This window comes from Lagopus muta, chromosome 2 (assembly GCF_023343835.1).
Source record: "Lagopus muta isolate bLagMut1 chromosome 2, bLagMut1 primary, whole genome shotgun sequence".
In the NCBI taxonomy this organism is placed as follows: Eukaryota; Metazoa; Chordata; class Aves; order Galliformes; family Phasianidae; genus Lagopus; species Lagopus muta.
This window is the reverse complement of record NC_064434.1, coordinates 89979019-89994038: the sequence shown is the minus strand read 5'-3', so window position 1 is coordinate 89994038 and position 15020 is coordinate 89979019. Positions and strand designations below refer to the sequence as shown.

At 38.3% G+C, this 15020-nt stretch overlaps 1 protein-coding gene across 1 annotated transcript in view; it reads left to right on the top strand.

Annotated features, from left to right (window-relative positions):
• Window positions 1-1366: 1366 nt before the first annotated feature.
• The window catches only part of USH2A (usherin), a 391434-nt gene continuing 377780 nt past the window's right edge, over window positions 1367-15020 (top strand). Inside the window, exon 1 of the mRNA XM_048935557.1 lies at window positions 1367-1652. The gene's annotated coding sequence lies outside the window, so the exon portion shown is untranslated. The remainder of the gene's footprint in view (window positions 1653-15020) is intronic.

Genomic DNA, 15020 nt, shown 5'->3' with positions numbered 1-15020 from the left:
GCTCCTTTGTCACCTAGACACAGAGATCCCCTCGCAAGGTGACCATGACAAAAGTGCACAAAGGAGAGGAGGGGTCCCTTCCCCCTACTTCACTTGCTCCTTTACATTGACCAAATGTCTTTCTAAATGACTTGCTGAGCCAGGCTATTCTTATATCTTACATATAAATGGACTCTGTCTTACAACCAGAAGGGGAAAAAATTTCAGCTCCCAAAGTGAAAAGATTAAGGTCAGTCACTCCACACAAAAAAGCCTTTTCACAAGAGCAGCATAACAAAAGGATCTGCAAGCCTATCTGCAACATGGTTTATAGCTCCATGAAAATCAGGAGATGCTATGACATCCTTTTAGAGGACTGTGCTACTTTTCTATAGACTTACAGCAAAAACAGTTGGGCAGAAGAAGGTGATATTAAACACAAAGCTAACTTGCTTCTTTCTGTACTTCTATTTACCTGCTGGCATTTTTTATGCGGAGAACATCTGCAGTGTAGCTGAGCATGTGTGATTCACAGGGAACACGTCACGTTTGGATGACATTGGGTGACACGCCATTGAATGCAATGGAACAAGGTAACCAAATCACTGTGATGTGCTGCTCTGATATCGTGCTCATCCTTGTTTACTCCATCAGTGCTTAAAATCAGGTGACAGAAGCTATCTGACTGCATACCTGCAAAGCACAACACGATCCTTGGACCGAGGCAGTTTTGAAGTACTATTCACAAAGTCAAATGATCTTAACAGATGTTCCGGCTTAAAGATAAATTATTTGTATTTGGCACTGTGGCCCAGCCAAATTGCACTTATTTCAGTAGACTTCATTTTGGCAGAGCAATGAGCAACAAAAAGGACTTACCAAATGCATAAAAAGTCTATTTAAAATTTAAAGACCATGCCAACAGCAAGGGGAGGCTAGAGCAGAGGTTGGCTAATGTAAGCAGATTTACAGTGGCCAGAAGGGGCAGCAAACAGTAATCATCAAGCATGCCCAAAGATTTGGAAGAACCTGAAGCTGAGAAAATCATGGCCACGTTGGAAGAGGAAGACAAAAACTGCAGAGAAAAGAGATCTGTAGATGAAAAAATAATAATAATAATTATAAAATGCAGCTGTGAAGAGAAAAATCCACACAGAGATGGAAAGAGAGAAATAATGCAGATAAGAATACAGTGCTCACTAGGCTGGTCACAGCCATGTATAGCTGTGTCCACCTAGTGCTGAGCAAGGTGCTAGGAATCTACCCTCAGCTGTAAGCAATGTTCCCAAGACAGGTGTGTGGGGCAGGCTGCAGAGGCGGGCCCAGTGTATTTAAGGCAGGAAGGGCCAGCTTTTGCTTGATTGATTTAGCTTTCTGCAGGAGCTTGGATGTGAGCTATTGTTTGGGTTGAAATGCTGTTGTGGTGTTTTTTGGTGGTTTGGTTTTTTGTTTTTTCTTTTTTCAGTGTAAATTTGAAGAAGAATATGTATTTTAGGAGGGGCTGCTCCAGATGTGCCTAGTTGGTGTTCTTAATCTGATTATAAGCCTGGCACATTGAAGTCCATTTGTCTTATCACTGCTTAGACTGGGCAGGTGGTGAAGCACTTCAAAATCATGCTCAGTTAAAGTACCTCTGATCTGAAGGCCTTAAGAACTGAAATAGAGTACAGAAGGTAAGACATAATTGAGAAAATATATTGTGGGTGGGTACAAATAATGGTGAGAATATCTTGATCAGGTCATATTGAACCCAGAAAGTGTAGAATCAAGCCTCGGGGCTTTCCTACAAGCTGAGAGCAGTAAAATTTCATCCTGTTCAGCATGCAAACTGCTCTCTGCACATTGTCTGCTGATGTTGAGCCCTGTGAAGGCAGGCTGAACTTTTATGTTCCACTTTCTATATGAGCAGCTATTTTTGGAATCTAATTACCCCTGTTTAGGGAGTCCGGTTAATATATATTTGTGGGATACAAGAATAGGAAGCAGAAGGCCTCAGCTTGTTGGAAATCAATTTTAATATCCCTATGGCTGTGGTAGCATAAGTGTCAATATACCATATACATGTCTTACAGAGGCTTCTATTTTACAATTAAGCTCTGTGATTTACTGCACATGTGCTATTTGGACTGAAGGGCTACTGAGCAGCTTTATTTTCAGAGAAAAGAGGAGAAACAAAGATACTGCTTATAACATATTCTTAAGTGTAACTGCCTACTTACCTGAAGTTACTGTACAAGCTCACTAAAATGTGAGCATATATTCATACTTGAAAGTAAGCCCTTTGGATGTGATATTATTTTTGCTAATTTGAGTTTTCTTTGTGTTTTACACCTGTGGAAAAGGCAAAATGGCCGTGCAATGCTTGCTGACTTCTGGCTCCTTAACACATCAGTCCTCAAATAAGAAGGGTGAATCTTTGTATTGGAATGAGGGATATTATCTTGGGGTGGGTCCAAGAAGACTTTAAAAAGACAGAATTCCTACTACCATGTTTCTTTCTGCAAAAAGCTCCCTTCTGCTTTCCAAGCATATGGAAAGACTTATATTGCTGTGCTTTATCCAGACAAGGTAGATGCACGAGGCCATAGTCTCTAGGATTAATGTCCTATGCACTAATTGATAGTAATATCTTCTCTTTCTCCTTTAATCCCTGCAGAGAAACAAATTCTATGCACTATAACAAAAAAGTTTCATTAACAGTATATACTCCATTTTATGGGAAGGGTGACCACAAAACTTGTAATTCTCTCTTGTTAAGGAGAAACACCTGTGAGTAGACGAGCATGCACACATGTGCTCTGAGCATCGTTAAGCAGGAGAGCAATTCTGCCTATAGGAAAGCAAGCTGCTGGGGGGAAGGACAAATAATTAGAATAAATAGGTTCAGCTGGGCAGAACTGGCATTGCTGGAGCACAGAAGTGGGAAGATGGCGGTGCTAGAGGAGAGGGTAGTGTGTATTTCCACAAGGTGACGAAGACTGCATCATGGAAGGTATGTGTCTGTGGGTGGGTGGAGGGTCTTCCAGATATTGTGGAAGATATGCATCCCATCTAAAAGATTTGCTACTTACTGATAACAAACAAGAGCCATACTGGGGGAAAAAAGAGGTGTTTTAGTCAGGTGCCCCACGGTTGTACATTGCTGTGGCAGTTGACCTCAGCTTGAGCAAGAAGTGGAAGGGAACCCACTCAGGTGCCAGTGGGTGGAGGCAGCATATGCTGGGGCAGCTTAGACTGCATGCAGAGGCTGTAAGGAGTTCCCTCATTCTCAGGGTGATTTTTTTGGGGGGACAGCATCTCACTCCAGGTCATCCAGGTACTGTGTTTGGTGAGTGCTCTTTGCTTTAGCCTCCAGTGTTCCTGGGAGACTGTGAAATGGGTATTCACTGTTTCTTAATTTTTCCTACACTGATCCGCTCTAGCTTTTGCCCAAATAACTTTCTCTTAGCAAGTATGTGCTATTTTAACATAAGGAAAGAGGTCTAATCTGAAGCATATTTTGTTTTGATATTTACAAACATATTAAACTGAAGTAATTTTGTAATAGTCTTAGCAAACCAGGTTGAACTAATCTGCAGAGATTAATTTTGTTCTCCAGCCCCTGTCTATGGGGCAGCAATCTTGCCATGCTTATTGATTATCAGACAAGACTACTAATCCCCTTAAGGTCATTAAGTGTACTTAATTAAAGAGCAGTTAGCAAGCTTCTCTTTACCAAGTTAATAGTGGCTGTTAAAAGTGATTTGTACATTACCAGTATGGTAGCCATTAATCTAAAAGTCAATTTGTCATTTATATTTTCCCAAACAAATACATTCAGTGGGCCAGAAAGGCTGGAAAGCACTCAACATCTGCTCTTACAGTGCATGTAAGAATTAAACTTTGCTTACTCAAACTGTGAGGCTTAAACAGTTTTCATCTACACTTAAGCAGTTTCCATTTACTCTTTTCTGTAACTCTCTGTGCTTTTTCATCCAGAATTAGAGGGGGAGAGCACAATAGAGGGTAAAAATTTTGGAAAAGAATGGTTCTTACAAGTTTCATGGAAAGTAACATCTAGCTGGAAAAGCTCAAACTACTGTCTTCTCTGACAAAAAGCTTGTAGTTCAGTATTTATTTCTCTGGCTTGTTGATGTGCAATTGGTGGGCACAATGCTTCAGAGAAGCTTGTTAAAGTCAAGGAAAGAGGTTGAAGGTATGGTCAGGGTGACTTCAGAGATACATCTGGGGAAACAGGGGAGACTGATGAGAAGGAGAGCGGAGGGGATGTACCAGAGAAATGTTTCATTGTTCTTTATTGGAACTGACTTTTTCCTTACTTTACACAAATGTGAAGACATCTGATTTTTAATATAGTGTTTCAAAATTAAATGCATATTGAAATACATAAAATTTTCTGGTTCTTATTGCGTGCATATTTTGTTTTGTGATGCATATAGGTTGAGTCTTCAATATAGGTATTTCACTAGCAGAAACCTATTGCTGCTGATGAGGAAAGCAGTTGCTTTACCCTTTTGACCTGAGTAGGTGCATGGTAACTGTTGAGTTAAGGCCTGAACCACTGATTGAGCACCTGGGTAAATGACCCGGTCAGCTCTGGGAGCACAGGTGAAGGCAATTCAGCTGTGACCACAAGGGGTGGAGCCTGGCTGCCCCTCTCTTAGACCTCATTTCAGGGCTGATGGCCACTGGGGATGGACCTCTTTCTGAAGGTCCCTCCTTGGTGAAGTTTTTCCCTGTGAACTTAGAATCTTCTGATATGGGTGAGCAATCTTCCCTTCCTTTATAGCACCTTTCTAACATGCTGGTCCTTCCTTCATCACACTTTTGTTGCAATGCTTTTCCCATTGTATTTCCCTACTGTCCAATTGCTACAGTAGGTAACTTTCCAATAGTGGAAACATGTTGAGAGAGCTGGGAAAAATTCAAGGTAGAGGACTTCCCTTAGAGTATTTAGATTTGGGAAAGTTGCAAGGATAAAATGTCAGTCACAAAAGTCTTGTTTTAACCTATAATAAGGATCACTTATTTGCTTTCCATATCTTATTTTTTTTTTTTTTTTGTATCTGAGATATACATACATAAATCTTTTATGGTAGACCCCACTGTTTAACTTCCTTTTCCCATTAAAAAATGGATTCTATACTTGCCAATGGGATAAAATATTCATTTTGAACTCCAGATACAAATAAATTCTTAAGCCAGGATAAAGCATAATCTGTCTTGATCATATAGCCAGTGTCATTTCTGGGATAGCAGGTGCATTTGAGAACTTCTATGTAAAATGTTTTTGTTTTACTAATCAAGCCTGTTTAGAAAGTTTGCAGACACCTTGACTTCTGGTGAAGGTCTGTCTTTGGCAGAAGTTTTGATTTCAGTGTTTTGCCTACTTGGGTGTGTCATAGAGTTTGGTGATGTTAGGAAAAAGGCTGGGGTGCTATCTTGTTCATTGCTTTTTTTTTTTTTTTTTTAAGCAATAAGGTCAAGGTGTGTTTGCACAAAACTAGTAAAATGAGGGACAGGAACAAAAGTAAAGGTCTAGAAAACTGAAGGCACTGTGATTTTGTTCAGATTGGTACTGTTGATGAGGAAAATATATATATATGGGACTGTTCAGACAAGATGTGTGCTAAGTAGCATGCTTCCACTTGGGAAGATCTCAGTGTTAACTGTTTAGTACAAGCTTAAGGATACAGCCTTGATTTTTCTTTTGTTAGATCTGAAGTCCAGTGGTACTAGGAAATTGTGTAATGAGTATATCTATGTATAACAGAAGAGTACCTGTGTTAGAAGTCTGTTCAGGTTTTCTCACCAGAGAAAGTTAACTCTACAGGACTAAGGGTCATGCCAGCATCTCTCCTGGGAAATCCTTTAGCTCCCACTAGGATGCCAATAAGAGGTTTCTCCCAGGATTTCAGCAGCAACAGGCCTGAGGCTCAGTAGGAGCACTGCTGCAATCATCTTAATTTTGAATATGTATATACCATTAAATGTGAACCTCCTCCCTCTGACTACATTTAATTTAGATATTTCCAAGCAGCTTATCTGCTAACAATCTTTTAATATTCTATTTATTTATTTAATATTGTTGCTTGGGCTGCTCATGTAATCAGATAAAGGTCATTAAACCAAATTTATGATTAAATAGGATAAAACTATTTATTCTCTTTACTCAGCCTATTAATGTTATAGCTTACGCTGACTAGATTTTGATATTTCAAATGAAGTTACTATATTTTTCAAATCATAATGATATGAAAAAGCTATTTTATCTCATTGTGAGGATTACTTTCTGCTACTTTATCTGCCATAATGTCTGCACATATTGGCCTTCAGATTTCCTCATGATGTTAGCTGTTAACCACGGACATTTGTCTCCCATCTGTTGATTAACCTCTGTGTAGTTTCATTTTGTTGTTTTATTCCTTAAGTCATTGTTGAGGATTTATGAGACTGTTTCATATGTTAGACATGCTTTGTTTTCAGGTTGCTTCTGGAAACAATCTATCTGGGTGTTTTTTCCTTTAATTTCAGCCAAGTTGTACCAGGGCAATGTTGCTATGTAATGCAATGCCTTGTGATTCTGATATGCACTAGTGGATTTGTATCCTTTCAAATACGTATTTACTCACCAAAATCTAATTGACTTGTTCTTCTATTTGCAAGTTTGAGACCTCCTGAAAGATTTCTCGTTTTGAGCAGCTTCCGTGCTGTCTGTGCTGAGCAGGAAGAGAAGAGCCTAGGGCAGTCCTGCATCTTGCTTCTGCTTTTGTTTTAAAAGCTCTGTGGTATTTGAGAGTTTTAAAAACAAGGATCCTGTAGCATGAGCACTACTCCTGCTAAGCTTTCTTTCTCCTTTTAATTGTCTGTGACCTTGTCTTTAGGAAGATTTAATTAGAAGTTCACAATGACCAAGGCCAATTTGATGGGTTTTGTGTTAAATGCAAACTGCAAACAGAAAGCTGAGTTCCTCAGGCAGTTTCTATTGTTGCAGATAGCTGGCCAGCTGGCTCCAGTTTCTCTAAGATGTGTGACAGATCTGAACTGATGCATGTGTGCTGAAATCCAAAGCCTAGAAGAGAAGTGAGGATATGACCAATCTACATGCAAACAAAATCTTCCTACAAGTGTATAGGGATGCTGAAATTGAGTCTTCTGGTGAATGATGGGTCATTTGCACAGAGGCAGAATACAATCTGGCTACACTAGCAAATTAACAACATGAAAAATGTGCACAGAAAATGTTGATGAGCCTAGTCAAAAGGTTTGAGTAGTTAAAAAGCAGAAGCAAAACTAAAATTTAACTATACTCACTTCTAATGCTGTAAATTTCTAGTAACTTAATTTACATTTCTTAAGTAGTTTTTTAGACTGTCTGCTTTCTCTTCTACTGTATAAAAATTAGACTGCTTTTTCCATGTTGCAGGCTCCTGTTTTTACCCTTAGATTTTTCTAGGTTTTTAGAGTTCTCTCAACAGCTGGCCTTAATTTTGTCATTCAAAACTTCATTTCTCTAGGCAATCGGGCAAATGAATTGTCTTCATCCATGTTTAAAACAAATTCATTCTAAATTAGCCTGTACCCCTTCAGTGTTAATTTTCCATGACTATTATAGTCATTGAGCTTTATAGCACGAACACAGGCAAATACAAAGTTTAGAGGCTTAAATGTTTTTCAGTGGATTTGAAATTGTGGTCTATGTCTTCAGCTGTGATTTGAGTCAGTAGGAGTCTTCAAAGCCAGCAGATATGGTTTGTGATCATGTGAGAAGGGTATTATTACTATGTTGCCCTTATCCTAGAGTTGGCCTGTAACTACTCAAAGTATGTTTTAAATAATGAAGAACTTCTGAAATTCATGTTGTGTTTCAATTATAAATTATTCAAACAAGAACTCAGATATCTAAATATCACTTCAGTGTAGTCCAAAGTTGATGTAATCACCTATCCTCAATAGAGATAGCTGGCTGAATTGCTTAGTATGGGTATTTATTATAATAGTAGATATCTAAATATAAAATGCACTATTTAATCGGGCAGTTGATTCAGAGAACAAGATAACTTCATAGAGCTATAATATTTTAGAACATTACTTAGATAAAAGTGACATATCTCTGACAACTTAGTGCTCGTATGAGGAAACTGAAGTAGAGATCTCAGAAATCAGAATCAGAAATGGCAGGTTGGCTTCTTCCCTGGATTCTTCTCAAAAGGAGGAAATTAATTTAAGGGGGTTAAATTACCCCTTAGGAGAGTCCCTCTATCTGCACTCAGAACAAAAGGCATATGGACATATTCATCATGTATTTAAAGCGCTCATAACTTTACTCCCAGTCACTCAAGGCTTAGTTCATGGTTCTTAACATTCTCTCCTTATGAATTAGGGTATTGACAAATATTATCAGTACACTTAAAATTTAAAGCAGGGCCCAAGAGCAAAAAGAATGTGCGAGTCTTTTACTCCAGTCACATGCATATATTTTTGGAAGGTATTTAATAATGGATGATGCCAATATTTCATTTTTAGTCTTTTGTCCAACCTGACTTGGTTGAATTTGGTGACAGTGAGGGTATTGCTGTGGTACTTTTACACAGGTAAAAATGACTCAGTTGAAATATGTCAGTGAAGGTGACAATACAAGTACACTAATAAAGGTGATTTCCACTGAGCTGATCTGCTCATCATAAAATTTCCTATTGCTTGTTCCTCTTGTTTTCTTCTTAAAGGAAAAGACTGAGAAAATGCAGGCTACTTACCTAGAAATCAGCTCTCTATAACAGGTCTAAAGCACACTAGTAACCTAACTGCAAATATTTTACCTCCATATTCATCAATACAGGCAAATAAACCCTTCGTATGTGCATTTTTTGAGGGGGGAAATGGAGAGTTTCTATAATAAAAAGCAAGTGTTGAGCCTGGCAGATTCAAAAGAAAGGTTTTCAACATCTTTTAAGTTTTCTGTCACTGCTGTCAGCTGTCACTGTGGGCTAACATGTCAAACAGGTTCCAGTTGATTTTAGTGTTGCTCAGTGTTTTATTTATATTTGTAAAAATGTGTCCTACTTGTCAAGCTATCAGTGTTTTGCATATGCTTTTTATAGTCAGGAATATATGGCTTCATGCCCTCACGTAAAGCAAACACCCTCAAGTCCCTGCTCCTCATGTTGTTTCTGCTCTTTTTATGTGTTGCTGTTGGTGGTTTAGTTCAGGCTTGCCTGATGTATCAGTGGACACCCTCAGGAGCTTTACATGGCAGGGAGAAGAATCTCAGTTCTTGATTATAAGAGATTGACATGTTGGTCATGAACACAGAAGACTAGCAGGCACTTCCTACTCAGTTCTTTATAGAAAATGGTCTAAATAAAAACTCTGGGAGTTAAAATCGGGGAGAAAATGATGCTGTATCTTGTCAGTTCCCTTTTTAATCTATTTTCATATAAGGAGATTTCATCCTTGTTTAAGTAGGAAGGAGCACTGGACAGTGGTGGATGCCTCTTTCCAGAGGTTAAAATAAGAGGCCAGGCCTGCTACTGGGAGATGTGTTTGACAGAATACCTGAGTTATCTGTTTTGTGGGGAGTAAGCGTTTCACCACAGTTCAGTTTTATTTATCCCTCCTGCAAACAGATGCTCGGAAAGCATGAATCAGCTTTTATGAATGTGTTCCACTTCAGCATTATACAGCAGGAGTAAATTTCAAATTGAAGATTTCTGTGCCAAAGGAACAACGTCTCCTATAAGTCAGCACGTGGAAGGTATAAGGAATTGTACATTTTGACTAGAAAAGAAGCTGGAACTTTGATCAGCAGCGAGCTGTGGTCTTGGTTGTCTGACCTTCTATTCACTCCAGGACTATTGTACTAATTTGTGTGTCTGTCAAGAGAAAGCATACTTCCCAACTACATGTCTTTTTACTTTGACACAGAAAGCTCCAGCTCGTAAGTTGAAAAGAGAAAACAAACTTCTGATGAGTAGTCTGAGCTTTCCTATTTTGAATTAATTTGGAGGTACTATGCCAATACTGTGAGTTATCTCAAGATTTCATGAAGACTTGAGTCAGCTTCAAAGATTCTCAGGTTCCAACTTAGTTGTACGTTTCTGAGCTCAGCCATATCTTCCTGGATTATCACTTTTGAATCAGAATGTTTACACCTATCCATATCAATTTTTTCATTTGATCTTCTGAGTAAGAATTCTTACAGGTTTCAATGAAATTATTTATATAAAGCTAAAAGATGGGACACATCTTTAATACTGAATTATAAGTGACAACTGTTTCAGTCCCAGATTTCATTTTTAGATATCCAGGCCAACAGTGACACTGTAAAATCAACCAAGAAGGATGAATTCTGTTAACTTTCTTGTGGGATGCAAACTATAATGGATTGATTGTATACCAGTACTTTCAACTTGTACACCAAGTTAATGACATTTTATTACAGGAAAAGGGCAAGTACACTTTGGAGTCATAACTACAAACTGGTTGTTCTTAGCCTACCTCATAGTGAGCATTTTCATTAAAAGGACAGATTTCATTTGTAAGAATAATAATGGAAACTCAAGCTTTGTCTGCTTTCAAATCACTTAAGTTTTTCCTTTTTAGAAGAATTTACTCTGCTAGCATACTAGAAATGAGATCAAGGTGACTGATTGTATGTTGAGAGATATAAACTACCAAAGCTAAAAGCACCCTCAGCTTACTATCTCTTCATTTGAACCCTGATGCCACCACTGGCTCTCCTGGAAAGTTAAAGTCTCAGCAGAACATCAAAGTTCTGTCCGCACTGGATGGCTGGCAAGATCAGAACTGGGACTGACCTTTGAATGAGCTTATAAACTGAACAGCATATTTTAAAAAATAAACAAGTATTATTCAAAGAATTTATTATCTTAAAGTAGGAATGAATATCTTCAGTCATTTGTTGTTCATAACAGATGTCTAGAGTAGGCTAGCGAGGACATTGCTTTATATGTGAGAATTCGGAAGGCTTGCTGGTATTTCCAGCTCTAGGGATGTTAGATTGCTATGTAGATGGCTGCATGAATTTCAGAATGAAAAATAACATTAGGAACTGAAAATCATTTCAATCGCTTAAAACTTCTGCAGTACACAAGTGTCAAATGGCTGGATACACAGGAAATGCTCTGAGTAAAAGCAATGCAGTATATAACAATCATAAGTTTTAATGTCTAAAGGTCAGTCTTATTCAAGAATTAGTTCTCTACAAATTTGTGATGGTTAATTGAGAAATAATTGCATTCTTCTGTAAATTACTTTCAAGAGAAGCAGAGTATGTGCAAAGGAATTTTGGATTGTATTTTGGTGACTGGGAGCTGAATTGCGTATTTTAAATATGCAGATGATGGATTAGTAGTCATCTTGACCCTGAAAACTGGACTGTAATATGAGGTTACTTTCTCAATTATATTATGCAGCTATAATGCTTGTATTCCTTAGTGTTATTTCATGAAAATTATGAAATTAACATAGTATTTTGAGGAGTATGGTAAATAATTCTCTTTATCCTAAATATCCAGATGCTGAAAGGCATAGACATGTGCGGGTTTCTGTGAAGGTGTCCTTGAATGAGAGGATTTAAACCTCAACACTGTTGCTTGGGTCCAAGCCAAGTCATGTGTTCTCATTGGTCTTGAGGCTTTTCCTGTGAATTCAGCTGTCACTCTCCTTTGCAGTCTGTCATAATGGGAGATTTCTCTGTCCAGTCTCTAAGTAAGACTACAGAAGCGCAGCTGAGGCTAAAGAAACCCCTAGCTATTTAGCACCTCATACCCAAGGCTGATGGCTTTCATTGCTCTGAGACCAATTCTGCAGGAGAAATCTTTCTTATGAGATTTATTAAATATATATATTTAGCAAACGACCTTGATTAAAAGAAAATATCTAGATCTTTTAAAATATAAACTATGTGAAAAATACAAGGGATTGCTGGCTGTCCTTTTATCATTTTAAAAACAGGCTGCATTGTTTTAGCCATATTGATATAACTAAAGCATTGCTTTGCCTGTCTTCATCTGTATCAGTTTAAGCATGTTGATGAATGCACAGTTTATTCTGCTTTTTAATATCCCAGTTTCCCTGAGGAATTTACCTTTCTTCAGATACTTGAAGAGGGACTAAATTGGACTGAGGCTATACCAAACTGTTTGCAATTTTTGCACGCTCCTGTTGAAAACTGCATTGGTATTTCAGCATATTCATTAGGATGGTCATGGGAATAGTAATAATGGTGCGAAGCAGTCCTGCTTTAAAAATATATAAATTCCTTGGTTTTGAGTGCACATAAGAAAAATGGGCATCACTAAATATCTCTTTTTTTTGTCTTCTCTATCTGTTGAAGTTCTGTACATAATGTGCTATGTTTTGTCAGGAAGGTGTGTGTAAACACAGGTGAACTAAGTCAAGTTAAAGAGAATATATTGTGACTGAATTCTTCTTCCTTCCCCATAGTAATATAAAAATTTTGATTGTTGCTCTTCAAGGTTTTTTTGAATGGCAGGTAGAAACTAAGTTTATCTGGGGCTGCTTACCTTGTACAGCTCCTGGGAAGGAGGAAGATACCAGAAAGCATAATGTTCTGAATTAAATCACACCGCAGTCTATGGTTCAAAAATTGTCACTAATTTTGGCCTTGGGAAGAGACCAAGATTTTCTAAGTTTTCTACATTAAGAATAGGTGGTCCTCTTCTTTCTAATATCCTTTTATCCAATTTTGGCACTCACTGGACTCAATCTGATAAATCTTTTGGGTGGAGAAGGACAGCTACTTAGACAGCAGTGATCTGTTAGATTGGATCTGCTGCATAATCCAGCTGCATGTTTTTCATAATTTTACTATCTAGTTGTACTAACGCTTTCTATGTCGTGCCTTATCTCCCCCAGACTTGCTTATCATGCTTTATAGATTTGCATTTATTATTAAATCAGAATGAGGTTAAAACAACCTTTCCTCAAAGATCTGCTCCCCTGGGAGCTTTGCGAAGAAAAACAGAAGGACTTTACAGCCATCACTGAGCTTCTCTTACTACATGAGGTTCCTCTGTCTCTCTGTTCTTTGTTTCGGGGGGGCTTCCTCTTCTTCCTTCAGAACACTTTTACCAATGGGCATGCAAATCCATTATACTTTGTTGTGACTCTTAGATTATATTTTCCTGTTATAGATACTATTTCTATTTTAGCTGGTCATACAGGAAAGACTTATAAAGGTACAAGGTCGACTGTATCAACTGTTGCCATAGGATATTGACTGTCCTCTAGCATTTCTGGAATCAACCTTTTGGAGGATAGAGCATCATATAAGCTTCCATCTTTTTGGCTTTTAATAGTAGATCTTTTTCTTAAATATAATTTCTTGTTTCAGCTATAAAGTTGAGCATTTGCTTGAACTTTAGGGAAAATATTTGGATTTTACAATTGAGAGGTTAAACTCAGCTGTTTTTCTGCACATGTTAATTCTATAGTGTTTTTTTTTTTTTTTTTACTTTCCTGCGTTTCTCATAGTGCTTTGCTAAAGTGAATATCAATCTTCTCAATTTGCAGATGAGGAAACTGAAACCTGGATGTGTAGTTACTCATTTCTGAACTATGATTAGAACATGGATTTTCTCCAGTTTTGTTTCCTCTTCAGACAGCTTTCTTTAATCTAACATCTGAATTTTATTATGAGATGGGTGTCCATTTATTTGATTTAAGCTACCCTACAATTCTATATAAGTATATAATCCTACAGTGAATGTTAATGTTCCTCAGAATTTACAGTGTAGAATAAATGCACAGAATGACTTTATGCAAAAATGTGTATGCTGTTACAGCAAGGGTAATACTTGTGGAAGATAACTGGGAATAATGAAGAGCTCAAAGTTAAGATGATGAATAATGTTAATATGTTTCACAGGTGGAAGTGTAACGAGTTTAACTTAGTGGCTCTTGGGAGACCACTGTCTCTTTAAATGCAACACTTTTTAAATGATTCTTGAAGAAAACTGCCAGGAGCACAGGAATCACTACTTTAAAGCAGTGCATGTGGCTTCTACAGGCACTGCATGCGTTTGAAAGACGGCACATAATAGAACAGGGGAACTTAGGAGCCAAATAGCACTGACTTGCTTGACGTCGATTTGAAGTGGAAAGAGGGCCTGAAATCAGCTGAACTATGCTCCCAAGGCAACTCTGTGCTTTCAGAGCTTGGGGAGCAAACCAGACCTGATTGCTGCAAATGATTTAAAGAGAGAACTTTCTTGAGGTCAACGCTGTGCTGTGCTGGCATAGCTGAGCTGCAAAGGGGTGGGAAGAAGGGAAGAAAACAGGCTGACGACCAATTTGGTTGTTTTTCAGTTGCTCATGAAATGGAGTGAATTCAATGATGGGGCAGCTGTTTCCCTGGGCATCAGTGATTACCACTGGTGCAGCAAGGGTGTAGTTTCTGCTTCTCTGTGGGAAGCTCTTCAATGCCTCCTCTACATGCAGGAGGGGTTGTGCAGCTCTAACCTGCTCTTGTAAGGCCTACTGCCCCAGCAGTAGTTTTCTGTAGGTTTTTCTTCCAGGTCTCTCCCTTGAGACCTACAGAAGACAGCCTGTGAGTAGAAAAAAGAATTTACCAGAAAGGCCTCCTGACTCAGGCAAGTTCAGGGTATGAACTTCCAGAGGACAAATGTCAATTATTAGAACCCAAGTGCTTCAGCTGCGTGCGGTGGCTTTTCATGCTTGGGCAGTCCATCATGGTCACCCAAAAGTAAGTGTATGTGGAGAAGTCCTTGTGGAGATTTCTGTACGCTGGATTTACTGTGTGGAGATGTGCAGTCTAGCTCAGTGCTTACAAGTGGAAGAAGCCTGTAAAACTTGTTGCTTAAAAGATTACTTCATTTCTGCTGTTCTAGTAACAAAGAAAGTTTTTGGTGCTAAAATAAGCTGTGTGATGTACTGTACTTCTAAAGCTGTTAAAAGGCTCTTAACAGCTCTATAAAATACTTTCCACCTCCTCCTGGGCTTTCAGAAAATTTTACTCTACTATTTATTTCACTGGC